Here is a 19,739-nt window from a genome sequence, read left to right on the forward strand (position 1 = left end):
ACCGGTTCCCGTCAGATCACCGAAGTTATGCGCTGTCGGGCGTGGCCGGCTCTTGGATGGGTGCACCATCGGGGCCGCCATGCGCTGTTGCCATTTTTCGGGGTGCACTCAGTATCGTGATGCCAATTGAGGAGCTACTCGACCGAATAGTAGCGGCTCCGGTCAAAGAGAACCATCATAACGACCAGGAGAGCGGTGTGCTGACCACACGCCCCTCCTATCCGCATCCTCAGCTGAGGATCACACGGTGGTCGGACGGTCCCGATGGACCACTTGTGGCCTGACGACGGAATGCTTGTCTCATCCCTCTTGTATATTATATTCTGAGACAAAAAGGAAAGGACTCCCAACGAAGGAATTATCCAAATGGGATGGAAGTCTGTAGGTGTGATTTATATGTACAGTTAAACAAATGACTACAACATCAGAAAAATTGGAGGATGGATTCAAGAGAAAGAGCTTCTCAAATTGCGCAAGTCATTAACACGTTCGTCCACCTCTGGTTCTTATGTAATCAGTTATTTGGCGTAACATTCATTGATAGGTTTGCTGGATATCCTTCTAAGGGACAGCGTGCAGACGCAGGCTAACTTGAGCGCAAGACCATCAAAACACCGAAATTATTTGAGGGCCCTGCCCACAATGTTCCAAACTTTCCCATTTCGGGAAAGATTGGGCAACCTTGCTGGTCGGATTTGACGAGCACGAAGGCAAGCAGTAGAAAGTCTCACAGTCTGAGGGCGGGCATTGTCTTGATGAAATATAGGCCTAGGACGCCTTGCCATCAAGGGCCACAAAATTTGGCGCAGAGTATCGTCGACATACCTCTGTGCGGATGATAACCAAAGGAGTCCAGTTGTGAAAGGAAATGGCACCCCAAACCACCACTCCTGGTTGTCATGACGTATGGCGGGCGACTATCAGAGTTGTATCCCACTGCTGTCTGGTGAGCCTCCAGACACGTCCTCGGCCTGGAAACTCACTAACTGGAGTACAGTTGTCTTCAGTGATACGTCCAGCATCGAACGGAGCCCCGATGAACAGCGAAAACATGGCTCGAGACGGAGACGTCCCAGACAGTGTAGGACACCAACCGGAATGTCACTCGCTATACTGCCCGACAACTAGTGGCAATGGTCTGGGGTCCAATTTGGTTGCGTAGCAGGACCCTTTTGGTTGTTACCTGTAGTATCCCCACAGCACAGCGGTACGTCAACGATATTCTACGCCCCGTTTTGAGGCCCCCACATGGCAAGGCATTCTGGGCTTACATTTAAGCAAGGTAATGCCCGCCTTCAGACGGCGTGAGTTTCTACTGCTTGTCTTCGTGTTTGCGAAACCCTGCTTTGGCTAGCTAGGTCGCAGTATCTGTCCTCAGTTGAGTACGTTTTATAGCATTATGGGCAGGCCACTCCAATCACTTCGTTATTTTGACTATCTAACACGCCAATGAGATAAAATTTGACACGTTATCCCTCAGGAGGACATCCAACAAGTCCCTCAATCAATGCCAAGCCGAATAACTGCTTGTATAAGGGGCAGAGGTCCACCAGTGTTTTATTGACTTGCTCAGTTTGTGAAACTCTTTCTGCTGAATATATCACCCAATGTATCTGAAATTGGAATCATTTGTTTGTCTGTATATGTACATCGCACCTACCTATTTCTGTCCTTTGTAGAGAATTCCTTTTTGAAGCTTTGGTTTTTTGTCTTAGTATGTACAATCTTACGCTCATAGTGTGAGTCCTTGTTGTATCACTAACAGCTGCTTGTACATCTGCTACGGTTTCCTCATATTCTTAGTGTAGGAAAATCTGTAATGCCTCTACTGTGGAGTGAGAGTGTTTCATCCCGTAATATAAACAGCCCTGAGGTTTTTATCATTAAATGTTTTGCTAATTGCTTTTGCTGGAAATAGAAGCCCAGAACATTCGTGCAGAGTTAGGAATTCGATGGATGAGCCAGCACATTCATTGCCTTCCTATCTACGCCGCTTTTGTAATACGTTTGCAGTTGTTACCCCAGTATGTGACCTGTTATTTATTCTCGGTGCCTTTAATGGTGATATTCCGGTTGGTCAGCCGAGTAATTGTTATCATATGTACAATATTTTCACGATGGGACCACTCATGTTCTTCAGATGCTGCGAGGTTTGCTATAATGTGTACATGCTGGCTGGAATCCAACCAGGTTGTAAACTATTTTTTATTTCGCACCGATAATCATATTTAAGTCCGAATTGCGACGTACACTATGCCCTTTGATGCCATTATTTTTCAGATCCCGCAATGATATTTCGGAATTGCACAATCTCTAAGCGTCTGCCGACTCTAGCGGATTTGAAGGCCGCGAAGGTCTTAATAAATTGAGTGGCGGACACAAAGCTTTGTTTTAATTACAACCTCTCTCCTTGTTAATTCTCTTTTCCGATATCTTTATTTCGATAGACTCCTTAATAACGCTTCCCAAAAGCTTTGGCTTTTGCCTCAGAACACTGATCTCATTGCATTTAATTTCACGATTATGTTGGAGGTAGTCCTCGACGAAAGATACGGATGCTATTGAGTCAGAAACAGTAGCACAAAATCTTCTAGTGATATTTTGATTTAATCATTAAAGGCATCCCATAAATGGGTAAATTTTGGTAACCCAGCGGAGATTTTCTGGCAGTGCTTGGTATTTAAATGCACAAATCGAAATGGAATTTATAGTACTCCATGACAGATGGAATAGTGCAGGCACTCTAAGCATACGAAAATTGCGAATATAAGAATACTGGCTCATGATTTGGACCCTGGAAGACGAAAAATCAATTTTGTGCAGCAATGAATTCATATTTTCCAGTCAGTGTACAGTAAGCAATGGTCGATGAGCAAATGAAAAAACTCACAACACATAGGTGCTTTGAAAATAGTGAAAGGGAACAAAATGGACAGTGAGCATCGAGAAAGTCAGGACATATGCTTTAGGAAAGTTCGTGTGAGAAACAAAGGTGGTGAAGACACAGAGAGAAAGCTAACTAGATAACCTATTAAAGTGACCAGAAGTTTGTATGGGCCATTACAAATGTGCAGCCATGCACCAAAGCAGCAACATCAGATAAGTACAACTCAAAGTCGCAGACAAAAGGACTACTCCATACCTCCACAACTACAGCTCAAGAGACGAATAACCACTTAACTGACTAGTACGAGATTACACTGCAAAGCAGCAACATAAGGCAAATGAAATTCGAAAGCTGTGCGAAAAAGGAACATTATAAATGGTAAGAACTATAGCTTCAGAGATGAATAATTACGAAGAACAACTGATCAGTGGAGTGTGAAACAAGAATTACCAAGGGGACTCCCAGAATCAGATTTGGGTCAACTGTTGGAGAGAAAAAGAATATTTGATATTGTCAGTTAATTAAAAATTGTAGCTGGACGTAACTGCTATAGTTTTCAAAGATTTAGTCTTGACATGCAGGCTGAGGGTAACGTACCAACAGGAAATCTGACAGCGCTCTACCGGATGACGAGAACAACTATCAATGTATTCTTAGTGATAATTGTATGAGCGAGTGAGAAAGGGGACCTGAAAAATGGTTCAAATGGCTCTGAGCACTATGGGACTTAACATCTATGGTCATCAGTCCCCTAGAACTTAGAACTACTTAAACCTAACTAACCTAAGGACATCACTCAACACCCATTCATCACGAGGCAGAGAAAATCCCCGAACCTGAAAAACTGAACTGAATCAGAGTGAGGCGTATTTCTACAGATACCAGGGAATAATTTTGAAAACCACGTTATAGTGCTAAAGCAACCGTTCAACATTAATCAGGGCGTAGATATCTTGCAAGTATGTAACTTACGGTGTGGCCCTCGGGAGTTCCTAAGGAAAAGTGGAGTATTGAATAGGTCAAAGATACAAGTAAAACACGACCCCAAATTAATTGAAGGACGGAATAGCACTATGCTGGCTGGTCTGACTGGCTACACCCAGAAATTTTCAATATCTGTGTATGATCCGACTACATGATTTATACTACTGGATTTTTGTATTTATGAGCTTGAGATTTATAAATTTAGTTAAAATATATCAATGTGAATGATACATATCGATTTAGATTTCTGTCACGAATAACGCGTATCATGGACATATGGAAAAAACATCCTATAACAAAATATTAGGCTTTAGTTACCGGTGATTAACGATCAAGGGTCAAAGGCTGTCTGTAGTAGTAATATATTAATAAATCATTGTCTGCTGACACGGGGATTAAATCAAATTAACCTAAGAAAAGTAAAGACGTAAGGAGCGAAAGATTGAAAATGTTTCACTGATCCGTTAGGATGGCAAAGCGTTGCGACGGACGCTCCGTGTAAGCCAGATATCTCATCCCTCTGATATTCCTTAAAATTCATAATGATTTTTAGTTCTCAAATAAAAACTAACGTATTTCTGTATTTTAGTGCATTTACCTCACTTGCCTGTGGTTGCTGTAGCTTTTTATTTTAGCAGTACTGGCAGTTGTCGTCTCGCTATTTGAGGTAAAAAAAAAATGAAATGATCGTATGGCAGTGATGGCTGGGAGGCCCCATTCTGGAAAGTTCGGCCGCCGAGTGCGAGTCTTTCTGTAGTCGACGCTACATTGGACGACTCGCGTGCTGCTGATGAGGATGAAATGATGATGAGAACAACACAACATCCAGTCCACAAGCGGAGAATTTCTCCAACCCGGTTGGGAATCGATCCCTGGCCCGCTGCATGGGAGGCAAGCACGTTACCCTTCAGCTAAGCAGGAGGACGCTATTTCAGGTAATCACGATGTAATGACAACATCTGCCCTCTCGTACTCTTAAGGTTCACATCTTTGTGGTCATGCTTACATGAGCGAGTTTGACACTGTAGAAAATTAATTGTATAGACCACCAAACCGCTTTGACGAGCTATTCACATACATCTGCCGTGACCAATGACATGAAGCACAGTAGTCGGCAACCATCCCGTCATGTATTTCTGCCATAGGTGGCCGATGCTCCCAGAAAATATAACGAGCAATATAATTGTTTATCTTCTTCAGAGTGCCACAACAGCAACAAATTTCTTGGATGTAGGAGACGTTTTTCTACTTAGGCTGTTGTATGTATAGGATATTTTCCTTGTTTAGTAACTAGTTTTGGTCTACATAGTCATTTTAAAATGTTTACGGAAAGAAAGGTTCCACGAATATCAAAATGGAAATGAGCTCAGGTGAAAGAGTGCTGCTCGTGTTGGTTTACAAATTATAATGGAAATGATGCTATTTGTATGTTTTACAAACAGTAACATTCCGACTACGTTTTGTTAACTATCCCGAACGATACAATACCGTGTTGAGTTCGCTGACACTTTCATGTCTATGCCACCTTACCATTTTCCAAAATCACTATGTATGTAGAACCGCGATGCTTAACGAAGAAAAGGTCATAATAAATAGTACAGGCTGACTGGAAAAATGTCACCTTCGTTCATTGTAGTTTTTACGGTCTCCGGGATTAATACATTCGTGAGAAGACAGGAAGCAGAAACTTGACCACAGGCGGTTAAAAATCATTTCCAAATTGACATCATGATAGTAAACTACTTCAAACTATGACTTTGTCATTAAAATGCACTGGCTAATAAAAGAAGGAAGAGGAGGAGGAAACATACTCAGACTTACAGGGTTGAGAGTCAGGGAAACTGGCACACCAGCTTAACATCGTGTAGGGCCCCCGTGAGCACTCAGGAGTGCCTCAACACGATGTGTCATGGACTCTACTAATGTCTGCAGTAGTGCTGCAGGAAACTGACACCATGAATCCTACTGGGCTGTCCATAAATCTGTAAGAGTACGATGGGGTGGAGATCTCTTCTGAATAGCACGTTACAAGGCATCCCAGATATTCTCAATAATATTCATGTCTGGGGAGTTTGGTGGCCACTCTGTAGCAATTCTGGGCGTGTGGGGTGTCACATTGTCCTGCTGGAACTGCCCTAGTCCGTCGGAATGCGCAATGTATACAGGTGATTAGACAGGATGCTTACGTACGTGTCACCTTTTAGAGTCGTATCTAGACGTATTAGGGGTCCCATATCAATCCAACTGGACACGGCTCCCACCATTGCAGAGCCTCCACCAGCTTGAACAGTCTCCTGCTGACATACAGGGTCTTTGGATCCATGAGGTTGTTTGCATACCCATACACGTCCATGCGCTCGAAAAAATTTGAAAGGGCACTCATCCGACCACACATTATGTTTCCAGTCAGCAACAGTCCGTGTTGACTGGACGAGCCAAGGCGTAAAACTTTGTGTCGTTTAGTTATCAAGGCCTTCGGCTTCCAAAGCCCTTACCGATGATGTTTGGATGCATGATTCTCACTCTGACACTTGTTGATGGCCTAGCACTGAACTCTGCAACACTTTGCCGAAGGGTTGCATTTCCGTCACGTTAAGCGATTGTCTCCAGTCGTTGTTCTTGCAGGATCATTTTCCGGCAGCAGCGATGTCGGAGATTTGATGTTTCACCGGATTCCTGTAATTTACGGTAGACTTCTGGAATGGTCGTACGGGAAAATCCCCACTTCATCACTATCTCGGAGAATGTGTGTCCCATCGTTCGCTGCATGGTGTTCTGCCTGTTTGCATATCTCTATATTTGAATACGAATGCCTATACCAGTTTGTTTGGCGCTTCAGTGTATTATTATTCAGTTTGTCAACGTATTCTCTGAATGTGAGAACTACAGTTCTTGTAGCGGGGCCGGTGTCAGTAATCAGCAGTCTTCAAGACTACTCTTTTGCTAGAATCACTCCTTCAGAAAGCAAAGTGATGGTGACAGCTCCTGAATCACTCTCCAGAGACATATATCATTACCACGAATGTGGGACGGTGCTGTATGGAACTCCTCTATGGCGGAACGACTGATTTTGCGCCCTGGCGGTACTTCAAATACGTGCAGAAAATCGGTGAAATCGCATCTGTTCTCATCTGAACCCCTACTAATTCTTTCGAATGCAGACCGAAGACCTGTGCAGCTACATAATCCGGAGAAGAATCGGATGACTCCATTAGAGGACGCATGGCTACCGAGGACGCTGCATCACCTCGGAGTGGAAGTCGAAGACACACTAATGTGGCTTGTTTTGCTGCCCGCTGGCGAGGCAATCACGGTTTCTGTTCCCTTAGGAATTCGCACACAGCTTCTGTAGTTCGGTATGTAGGGAGCGGTGAGTACAGAATTTGAGTTTTGATTCACACGCCACTTTGGGTAGTACACAATCCATCCTAGATCACTGCCCGCGTTGTCCCCTCATCTGGACTGTGATATCGGATGCCGTGTAGTCATGGTGGACGCTGCATCTGGCCCATTAGTACAGTAGGCCTTCAGACCTGTGCGATGCTGGAGTTTAGGGCAGACTCTACCCTGTACCAGAGTAATGTTGTTAGACGCTCGAACTACCCATCAATGCTAGCTGCTGTGCTGACGTCAGTACTTGATGTTGGACCACATCAGTCATGGCTTTGGATCGGTGATCGCTAGGAGACCAGCAATTGCAAGGCCAACACTAGACTAGCAAAAACACCCTCTTCACAGTCGACGCAAGTTGGTGATGCAATAATTTTACGCCTCTGCGAGTGGCAGTTACCTTTAGCTGCGACGTGCTGATGCCCTCACGGCTGCTATCGCTGTCTGAAAACCCTAAAAACAGTTAATCAAAATCTTTACCGATTTTATCAGCTGAAACTGTGCTATGTTTCTCGGTAGGCAAGAAACCGTGGACTCATCTCTAGTCTAGAAAATATGGCTATATACACATGCGTAGATGGAGCAGCTTGTATGCACCAATACCCTTTCAGTTCCTGCAAGAACACTTAACTACATGTCTGTTTCACTGCTCCGCTATTGGAGCTCAACGTCTCTTCAGCTAATTTCTACCTGAATGTCAGCAAAAGTGAATGCAGTGTTAACACAAAATTCCTCTCTTTGCGTCGTACAGTACGTGATGCGCCCTATTCTACACTTGACACTGGTTCAGAGGAGAGTCCTCGAAGTTTTCAGTTTTGTGTCTTTCGTAGTAAACTGTCCCCCACATGTGTCCTTTTGTGCTTCAAAATGATTCAAATGGCTCTGAGCACTATGCGACTTAATTTCTGAGGTCATCAGTCGCCTAGAACTTAGAACTAATTAAACCTAACTAACCTAAGGACATCATACACATCCATGCCCGAGGTAGGATTCGAACCTGCTACCGTAGCGGTCGCCCGGCTCCAGACTGTAGCGCCTAGAACCGCGAGGCCACTCCGGCCGGCTTTTGTGCTTCACATCACGGCTCTTTCAGACCAATGGGTGCATTCCTTTTATATTGTGGAAACTACCTCTGCCAATCGCAAAGGCGTATCTTTAAACTGCCTCGAAATATCGCCCCTTTTTACTCCTTCCAAGTGTATTTCAGCCTATTGGACATTCTGTGACCGCTCCTGACGCCTAAAAGTTACACGCATGCATTACAAGAATACCACGGGCGTTTCACGTGATCAACTGTGTTGCTGGTATGTTTGTATCCATCTGGAAATTCCCCAATATAATTTTCGAAAGAATTTCTCTGTCGAAAACAACGTTGTGCCACTACTTGCGACCCTCGATTTATCACCCAGCGCGTTCGTTGTCCCTCTCGCTGTGGGTCACCACCCTGTTAGAAGTCTTCCATTGTATGCAGGCCATGACGGTGCAACTCGTGTCTGCCCCCAAGCTAAAACATTTCTTCCAGCAGATATTTTCACCTTTTGCTCTTTGACATGCAGGATTTTGGTTCGGTGCGTTAATACCATCGAATCCAGTGTCATCCGTTTGCATTACATACTGTACATTTTGATAGGCAAATTTGTTCATTATCGTCGAAGTGTTTCACGTGAGATATACTTCTTCTTGTTACGCCGTATAAAATCTCATGTAAGGTGTGAAATTGACATTCATTCTAGCTTCCACCTTACATATCCGCCTCCTTTCTTGTTCAGTTTTGCGGTGGATCAATCAGTGGCTGAGAAATTGATTAAAGTCAGTGCAAAATTTTTCTCAACTACTGAATGTAGCAAATATTATATATTTGTATTGACCAAATCACTATTTTAATATGGCATAATCAAAATGTTTTTTCAGTCTCTTATTTTGTTATTTTTACACCGCAATTGATTTACTATATACTATTGATTTGAGCACTAAATTAATATTTTTCGTAAATTTTACATATTCTTCCTAGTTTTCTGACTTAATAGTTATTTAAATAACATGAAGAATTTTCTTTCTATTCTGTGGTTGTCTATATTTTATTTTTAAATTTAAACAAATTAGAGATTCTCTATAAATTTGTATCTCTCATAATTTTTAAATTTGAGACTAATTTTTTTCGACATCAAGACTTATGTCAAATGATGATGGAGATGTACTGAACCTGAGGAAACCTTCATTTAAAATTATCCTCCCCTTTTTCAATATTTATGTTTTATTCCAAACCTTAATTTCTGTGTTTGGTAGTAGCTTCTATGGTAATAATAATTCAAGAAAGTTTCATATCTTACAATAATTTCTTAATTTATCTTATACTTACTAGAATCCTTTTCATATCTTTACAAGCACAATCCCATTCACGAACATCTTTATATCCCCCAAAAAGATCTTAAACTTGTGCATTATGGTTTTACAGACGAACTAGATTATTCATTGACTTTTACAAAAATATTAAATTTTTAAACCTACTAATTATCTTTTAAGTATTAAATTAACATCATGAAATTGCAAAACCATTTTTTCTACATAACCTATGTTTTAACAAACACATTACATTCTAGAGTCTTAGCCTCCAAAGGAAATATGAACACTTGGTTTTCTTATGTTACATGTGTTGTAAAAAATACGAAATAATAGAAAATATTATTGTTCTGTCAAGATTAAACCTCAAAAGCATTGTTAACAAAAATCTGTTTCTTGCACAAAACTCTTCAAAACTGAAATATATGTAAACAATAATAAATTCTGTGTGTTCATAAAAATTCTTTTTTGAGTGTAATCTGGTACTAATCTGTCACAGACAGTTTTTTCTCATATATCTTCAAAGTGGGTCATTGAAGTCGTCATCCTCATCTTCATAGGCTTGAACATGTCTCCTCTGAGTGTGGAATGGCGGTCAGCAGTGAGATATATCTCAGAAGGTTTGAGTGTATCGTGAATGCTTGGTTGCCTTCGTTCTATCCTGCATGTACCCATGGCGAAATTATATTAGAGATCTATCTAATATTAGCAGCATAAAACTTATATTCTTCATCAAACCTCGAATCATTATGCCAATCCATTGTTGGTTAATTCGTCTCCTGTTTTCTATACAAATAGTCATCCCTCATGTCTCGGTATGACATTCGAAAATGCTGCAATTTGCCACAAGGAATAGCGGATATTTCTATTGCTGGAACAGTTAAAATTGTATTCTTTGTTGGTAGTTACATGCAATAATGCTCTTGTATGGGAAGCGGTTTAGTAAGGTTTGTTGATTTCTTCTGGTCCACGCTCTTCTTTCTTCCTAATCTTCCGTTTTGAATCTTCTTTTCTTGTTGCATCTTGCTGTCTTCTCACGTGTGCCCTCGTTCTTCTCTGGACTGGGGATTGGGATTTAAGACCTGTTTAACTTCGTTATTGTATAATCCAATCTTATGGTATTTTTTTTTTTTTTCAAATCACTGTGTATTATTTATAGAATCAGGTTGTTCGTCAGGATAGATTGGACAGCCTTCCATCGTTCTCTTGCTTACTCTCATGAGTGTTCAGGGAATGTTTCGCAGTCACTGGTTCCGTATGGTATGACAGTTGTTTCAGCCATTCTGTATCTTGGGTTACAGAAATGCGCCTCTTCTTCTTCCACTGAATTCAAACACTCGTTCGTTCTTTGTGTAACATGTCGGCCTCCATTCTGGTTTGGTGCACATCCATCATATCTCCTTAGGTTGCTCTAAACAGTTTGCCGCATAAGTTCTAAGGATCTAGCAATTTAGCGAAACTGTTATTCTGAAGATTGCATGTGACTCACACGAATAAAGATCAAGTCATGGTACATGTTTACCGTATCCAGGATTTGTCGTAGATCCCCATACTTTTCCCCAGAGGTGTTATCCTGTTGGGTTGTTGCTTTCACCAGGGCATTTCCTTTAGTCAACTCGAAAGCTTACGCACCAGGCACCCACACTCTTTGTTCCTCCCTCTCATGCCTAACCACTGTACTCAGTTCTGCTGTCGGTCTGACCGCAATGATGATGCATCGTTCTTGATGACGCCATGTATAATACAACATTGTGCACACTTTTGTCCATCTTACAGACCCAAATTTCTCTAATTCACATTTCATTATCACCTATGTTACCACAACCCTTTTTTCCCTTAAGATACATTACAAGTTTTGGAAACACTAAACTACTAAGAGACCTCACAAAATTTCCATAATTAAACTATACAAAAGATTCTCCTTATTATACTGTTCATAACTTTACATCTATTTTAACACATCGATATCTATCCCCATTCTATATGTACGTTTTCCTTTTTCCCTTTTTTTCCCTATTAGCATAAAGGTTATGGTTTCCTCATCTTCATCACGATGAATAGTAAGAGGAAAATTGATGGTGATGAAGGTTAGTGTGTTAGTATGTGTCCTTATTCTTTTGTTCTAACCACAGGTGCATCATATTATCATTAAAACTTCCCACCTTGACTCCGACTCCAGCATCTTTTTCTCTGCAATCTCTTCTTTTCGGCATAAGCTGTAACAGAACTTCGAAATACAATATATCTGTACTTCTTGTTTCCTTTTTAAAACTTTCTCAACTGCCCAATTTAATAGTTCTACAGCTTGTGCTTTTCGTAGTTGTGTCTATCCCTAACTCCTCCTTCTAAACAGTAAACTTTTATATTACTTTCTCCCCCTATCTTACTCTTGCTTATTGAAATCATCTCTGTGTTAAATTCACATCCCTCTGTCTACATTCTCAAGAGAAATAACATATTTCTCACTTTCCTTAATAATTAAATTCTCTCTCTTAACTCTTATCTCCTCACAAGCTTTTATGTCTATTCCCCTCACATCTCCTTTTAATATCAACTTGTGGAACTTTCCACAAATCGTAAATGCTTCTCATTTTCCACCAAAATATCACCTCAACTAAATGTTCACCATCCGTGATGGAACAAACGACAAACGAATATTTTCTTCTTACCAAAGTCTTTACAAACCTAGTTTCTTGGCTTCCTTTCGTCCACAAAAAGAGTGAACTTCTTTCTACTTTACACCACCTTTTAAGGGAGAATCTACTACTATTTTGTCAAACTAACCACATGCTAATCTCTATCTTCCTCCTTTCTTTCTGCTTACTCCCCATAACACATTTCTTCTGCAGAAGCGTTACTTTAGTTCTTACTTTATCGTTCCATCTTCACAGCTATCCTTTTGATATACTGAGAAAATTACCCAATTCATTTTAATGAGATGTATACAAATTAAAACTTTTTGTTTGCATTTTCTTAGCTCCCCTAGTCTTTGAGTCCTGCAATTTGCTCTCATTGGCATCTGGATATTTGATACATATAATTTTTCTAGTTGAGTTAATATTTACTGTTTTACCCCTTACACATTTTTAAGTGACTCACATGGTCGACGCCCAATTATTTTCCTGTTTCTGGGTTAATCAATTCGACTGCATTATCACGAACCACTTTACTTTCTACCATAGGTCCTTTACATACCGAAAAGAATTTATGACTTTGATGTTTTTTTCTTGCTGCAGAGATGGTGGGTTTTCACAAGTACCTTTTGTCCTAGTGAAAATACTGGCGAGGTTGCCGTTTTGTCAGCTCGGTTGTTTCTGTTTAACGTCACAGCCTTCAAATTGCTCAGTGCCAATTTTAATAGATGCTGATGTATTCTGGGTACAGGTGGGAATTTAATTATTTCCCAGATACGTCCCATTCCTATAAAGATCATCTGACTTGTATATAAGTACTGGTACTGCCAGTGGTGTATTATCCTCTTGGCATACCATTCCTCTCTAGGTTTCGAATAAATGAAATACATCCTTCACAATTTGGTCATCATCAGTTTTTTTTTTTTTTTTTTTTTTTTTTTTACATCTGCATATCTTAACTGTTGACAACTCTTGTTCCTCATCGTCGGTCGATTCCCAGACAATTGTCTCCCAGCATGCTAGTATTTGTAACGTATCACCCCCTAAACTTCCTTCAGAATCTTGTTGAAATGGAAATGAGCGTTTGGCGTCATTGGCCGGAAGGCCCCTTGCTGGGCCGCCTTGGTACAGGGCTTATTACATTTGACGCCACATTGGGCGTCCTGCGCGCCGAATGGAGGTGAAATGATGATAAAGACAGCACAACACCCAGTCCCTGAGTGGAGAAAATCCCCGACCAACCTGAGAATCGGACCCGGGCCCGTAGGATGGCAATCCATCACGCTGTACGGTTCATCTCGTCGCTTCTGTTTTTTTAGCAGGGTTTGGTGGCCGCAACTCGACTTCCTATACAGGCTCATCTCGCGTGTGTTGTCCTGCTGAAGTCTGATTCTCCCAAACTTTCTGCGTTCTAGGCATTGTAGTTCCACCTGAATAATTTTGGTTTTGTGGTTGAAAACCTCTAAAAATTTCTCCTTCATTTGCATGGTGATCATATCGTGAAATATAGTTACCACCATAATTTCTGGAACCACAGCCATTATTGTAATTCTGCGGCTCACCAAAACCATAGTTATTATTTAACCTCTGTGATTTGCCAAAACCGTAGGTATTATTATCCCATGGGTGATTAATATTCTTCCCAAAACGATTACCTTTCCCAACATTACTATTGCCATTGTAAACATTATTAAAGACCAGTCGGTTGCTGTTATTCTCCCTACCATTGATTTCTCTCACCGCACGTTGTTTCTTCGCGTCATCTTCGCTGAAGATGTATTCTAGCTCTCTTAACATCCGGTTAAATGCCTCTATATTTTCTCTAGCTGTGCCTACCAACGATTGCTGATAACGCAAGGATAACTTCATTGTGCACGTACGTATCAGTTCCCCAGCGCTGTATGGGTTGTCTAAGCAATGATTCTTTTTTGTCAAATCTTCAGAAAATCCTACTGGCTTCTTTTCTCCCGAATTTTCAAATGACGCCTTCTGCAAATATTCATATTTTGTCCTATTTTGGGTTTCCGCGGATTAGTATCGCTCCAAGAATGCAGACTTCAATTGTTCATACGACTGACAGTTTGTAGCGACTCTTTGCATCGTTTCCGCTATTGCGCATTCCGTATGACCACAATTGATATCACGTTTTTAGCTAAGTGGCCAATGTTCTGGTAAACCTATGTGGAATTCATGTATAAATGTGCGGGTGTGTGAGCGGTTCCCATTTCGTTTGTAATGTGGGAATTTTCTGTCTGTCGAAAGATGATTATTATCAATTTTTTTTTATGCACCATATGGCGTTTGTGTTTTAGCAACATTTTCCTATCCTTTCAATTGCGTCATGTTTCCCGTTATTCGTACTACCACATTTGGATTCTGAGAGGACATATTTGACTCCCATCTAGCATCGCATCTACGCAATGGTGTGCAGTTATGTAAACCGTACCTTTCCTCGTGTATCGAACTGGAAGATACGTTTAAATTTCCCGTTACTGGATCAGTGTTTTGTCTTTGTACTTGCTTCATACTGATCACCAGTATATGGCCTGCTGTACTGTAACACGTAAATTGAGAATTTGGTATGTGTGGCGCAGTAACCTTCTCTGTTATCGCGTCATTCCCGTACGTTCGGAGGGTCTGCTGCCGCTATGTTGATATGAGCGCAGTTACTGCTTCTCTCATCACTGTCTGCTGTGAACGTACATTACCTCTCAGCTCACCTGTCGCAACTCTATTTCTAACATTTGCTTCTGTTTCGGATCGGAAAATACTGACGCAACATCTTGTAGACATAAAAGTGGAATCTCATGACATTGTTGTGTTTCCGCAACTGACACGGAAGATTGCAAACGGACTTGGTTACCTCTGGACTTTTTTCAACACTATGTCAGATGATACTACCGATTCCGTCGCCTCACTACTGCTTTCTGTACGGTTCCGCTTCAATTCTGTACGAAGCTGTTCATACTGCTGCTTATTTTTCGAGACGAAGTTTACAATGCGTGTATCGAATCTCTTTAACGCGGCTCGCGTGACACGTTTTCTGACATTGAGTTCTTACACGATTTGTTGCGCCTTACCAGACGCCTTACGTGCTAAATGATCAACTCTTTGGTTGATATTAGACACTTAATCCTGCACCCGGTCAATTTCAGTACGCATCTTTTTTTGATCGGCCATAAGCGATTGAATTAGTTCGCGCGAGTCTCTTGCCTCTTTCCAGATTTCAATAAACCGTTCACAAACTCCCGTTCGCTACTTTTGCTGATCTTTGCAGGCTTCTTCGAACCCAGCATTGGTTTCACATCTGAGGCAATTTAAAGCAGCATTTGTGGCTGCTAACCCGGCATTTGTTTCTGTTTTTAAATTCACCGTTTCGGTTTTTAAATTCGCCTTTTCGGTTGTTTAGTCTGCTAACCCTGCTCTCATCGTTTCACTAGCTTACTTGACAACAATAGTGAGTTGCTTCAACATTGCGAACACACTATCAGACGCTTCACCATCGTCATTTGTCACCATCTAGTGTAAATTTTGCCATTCGCGTCTTTCATGTGACGTCTCACCGACTTCTGTGCATAGTGCTGTAGGAAACTATCCCGTTTGATTTATAATTACAGCATTTGGTTCAACGTACCGACGTTGAACGTCCTCTGAGTCTGCTTCTGAACCACTAGATCCGCCATCTGTTCGGTTTTGTGCGATCTCAACGTGAGATACCGATCGCGACACTGCCACCATTCCCTCTGCATTGTCACCTCGCTCGGTTTCGTGACTTGCATTCGATACATTTTGTTGAAGGTAAGTTTATATCCTATCAACATCTTCAGTTTGCCCTATATGCGATGATCTACGTCTTCCGCCATTATAAACCGTCTAACTAACCTCTGTCTTTCATGATTTGCGCGAGCCTGGGCTCAAGTCAATATGAAGTTATATGACCTGACGGGTCTCCAAAATAACACAGAAAGTCTCTTTTGCCATTAACACATAATTAGCAACGCCGTTCATAGTTTGTGGGTACTCAAACCCACTCAACAACACCGTGAATAACTTCACGCGCAGCAGAAACTTCATGCACAAGCTATTTTTACCCAAAACACAAAAATGTTTCTTTACTCGTTAATACAACCTTTTCTACTCTGTGGATCACAAATTTACAGTAATATGACATACACATTGAGTAACCTTGTCACTTCTTGTTTTTTCTTTAAAAAAGAAAACTTTTTTCCTTAATACCAAATTTTAATTACTCTTCCTACTTTGACTAATTGCCATCCTGGAAGACCAATTTCCATTCTGGCTGGGTCACCGTTATCTGAGACTCCACTCCTTTTTGCGTTTGTCAGACATCAGCAAAAATACCTAGTGAGTGGGTTAGCATCACCAGAATCAGTGACTGGGGTTAGGAGTGCACCTGTATTCTAGGACACAGGACATGGGTGTTTAGCTGTAAAATTTGTTTATTCCTATTTTGTTGTTAAAGAAGAACATGAGTTTGTATAGATTGTAACACGACAATTTTTGGGCAGTTGTCAATATAAGCCATTATATCCTGTTTAGCAGAATTATCACTGAACACCACAATATCAGATTTAAATAGAAGGTTCTCTACAAGATTTTTCTTACTTATCCAGAGTGAAGTTGCCCAATATTACGACAAATCTTCCGATTCTGGATCTAAAATCAGTACTATTTAGGATGACAATAAAGTCTACGGAGAATGGTTAGTTTTTGTGACAAACTGAGCAAAAGATTACTCAAGGTTACTCGAGTTCACATTGGACGCAAGCTGGTGATCCAACAGTTTTACGCCTCTGTGAGCGGCAGTTAGCTTTAGCTGCGACGTGCTGTCCCCTGCATGGCTGCTCTCGCTCTCTGAAAATTCTGTAGAAAGCTAATCAAAATCTCTATTGGTTTTGTCAGCTGAAACTGTGCTATGTTTCTCGTTAGGCGAGAAAACATGCACTCATCTCTAGTTTGGAAAATGTGGTCATATACATGTGCATAGATGGAGCCACACGTACGCTTGAACACCCTCTCAGTTCTCGCAAGAACTACTAACTACATGGCTGTTTCGTTTCTCTGCTATTGGAGCTGAACGACTCTTCAGCTAATTTCTAGCTGAATATCAGCCAAAGTGAATGCAGTGTTCACACAAAATTCCTCTTTTGGCGTCGTACAAATCGTGATGTGCCCTACTCTATACTTGACGCTGGTTCAGAGAAGAGTCCTCGAAGTTTTCAGTCTTGTGTCTTTTGTAGCAAACTGTCCCCCACTTGTGTCCTTTCGTGCTTCACGTCAAGGCTTTTTCAAACCAATAGGCACGCTCCTTTCATTTTGTGGGAACTACACTACCTCTGCCAATCACAAATGGCCTACCTTTAAAGTGCATCGAAATATCACCCCTTTTTACTCCTTCCGTGTTTATTTCAGTCAATCGGTCATTTTGTTCCCTCTCCTAACGCCTAAAAGTTACACGCATAGATCATGAGTGTACCACAGGCATTTCACGTGATCAACTGCGTCGCTGGTCTGTTTTTATCCATCTCGAAATTCCCCAATACATTTTTCTAAAGAATTTCTCCATTGCAAGCAGCACTGCGCCACTACCTGCTCTCCTCGATGTATCGCCCGGTGCGTTCGTTGTCCCTCTCGCCGCAGGTCACCATCCCTGTTAGAAGCCTTCCGTTGTACGTGGTCCATTACAGCACAACTAGTGTCTGCCCCCAAACTAAAACGTTTCTTCCAGCAAATTTTTTCACCTTTTGATGATTGACATGCAGGGTTTGGTTTCGGTGTGTTAATACCGTCGAATCAAATGTCATCCTTTTGCATTACATACTGTACACTTTGATAGGCAAATCTGATCATTATCACTGAAGTATTTCAGGGGACATATCCTTCTACTTGTTATGCCATATAAAATCTCATGTAAGGTCCGAAATTGACATTCATTCAAGCTGCCACCTTACAACGTCGTTCGCAATGACAGAATTGATTCTATCCCTTCCAAGTCATCAGTGACCTTCAGTTCTGCTACATTTGCTTAACTAATTTGTTATAGGGTCTTTACTGCATAGTGAAACACCTAACAGAGGTTGTTGCATCCTACGTAGAGTCTGTTACATGATGTTATGTAACGAAGGCGTTCGGTTGGCACTGTTCTAACCATTTTCTGCTGACTCACTTGTAGTCTCTCTTAAGAACTTCGAGGATGCTGTGTTCCTGACCCAGTAATGGTGTTGAAATGTTTACGCTTCCTGACAATTGGTTGGTGACACTTCCGTGTGACTGAGTAACGCCAGGCTACAAACAATTTTACTCTCAGGTTTCCTTACAAATTTTGTCATAACATTTATTTTCGTTCAAAATTCCTGCATGGATATCTTCATGTTGTCGAAGACATACCAGGGACCATACTGTTTTCATGTAAGGGTTAAAATGCTTGTTTAAGGATACATAGGTGTTATAAAAGTGCAGTTCATTAGGACATGAAGTTTTTTTGGCTCCACACTCAATCCACGAAGATCGCTCGTACACAGCCCTACAGCATAGAGATTTGTCTTCCCTTAGAGTAGTACCTACTCGCATGGTAGGCTCTGTTAACAGCCAAAACTTGTTCCATCCTTGTTCAACCGAGGGTTCTCGATTTGCATAGAATTGGCTATTAGGTTGAAGAGCTGCTGTGACACGTTTTGTTTCACACAGAAGGTCTACTTTGGCGTATCAGCAAAATCGACCTGAATTAATAGGAATGGATTCGTAATGTAGGCTCATACGCTCAAACCTTACGTACATTTACACATTCAAAAATCTGCTTCATATCGTGTTCACATACCTCGTTATAGCTGCATATCCTTACAGTACTCTTTCCACATTACTTCTGGTGATTAAGTCCAAGGTGTGGCTGAATCGGGTAATATGGTCAGAAAAATACCCATTCGGTTCTCTAAAGCTGTTGGTGACCTCTCGATGCCAGAACAGTAGTTAAGGAAGAATGGAAAAAGAATATGCTAGAGTCTGGCCATTGTGATTCAGAGATGATTACGTAAACTGATGAAATAAAAACTACAGAAAAAAGCACGACTGACAGTCATTGGTGTTATCATGACGACGAAAGAGTCGTCGCCAATGTTGACTGGTGGTCAATGCTAAATAGAAACATATAAATCACAGCAGGTTTGTCAGTAACGTCGATAAGGTGCTGGCGGCATGGTCTGGATCTGCAACGACTAAGATAATTAGAAGTCGTTCATAAAAAATAATATATATTGTACTTAATTAGTTGTGCAGGATTCTTCTTGGCTGCATACATATAATTATAAACAGATAGCTCTTGAGGCCTCACTTAGACCATACGTTACTAAGCGCCTTTTTAGATGTTGCTCCCTATAACCTGAAGGCTATGCTACTTTACTACTTGATGTCTCGAGCAAGAGTGGACGAGAGTTCGCTAGAAACTTAATACAAGCTGCGGAGCGGCGCTAGCGGCGCTGGTGGCGACT

The sequence above is a fragment of the Schistocerca serialis genome, chromosome 3 (genome assembly GCF_023864345.2).
Source record: "Schistocerca serialis cubense isolate TAMUIC-IGC-003099 chromosome 3, iqSchSeri2.2, whole genome shotgun sequence".
Classification (NCBI taxonomy): domain Eukaryota; kingdom Metazoa; phylum Arthropoda; class Insecta; order Orthoptera; family Acrididae; genus Schistocerca; species Schistocerca serialis.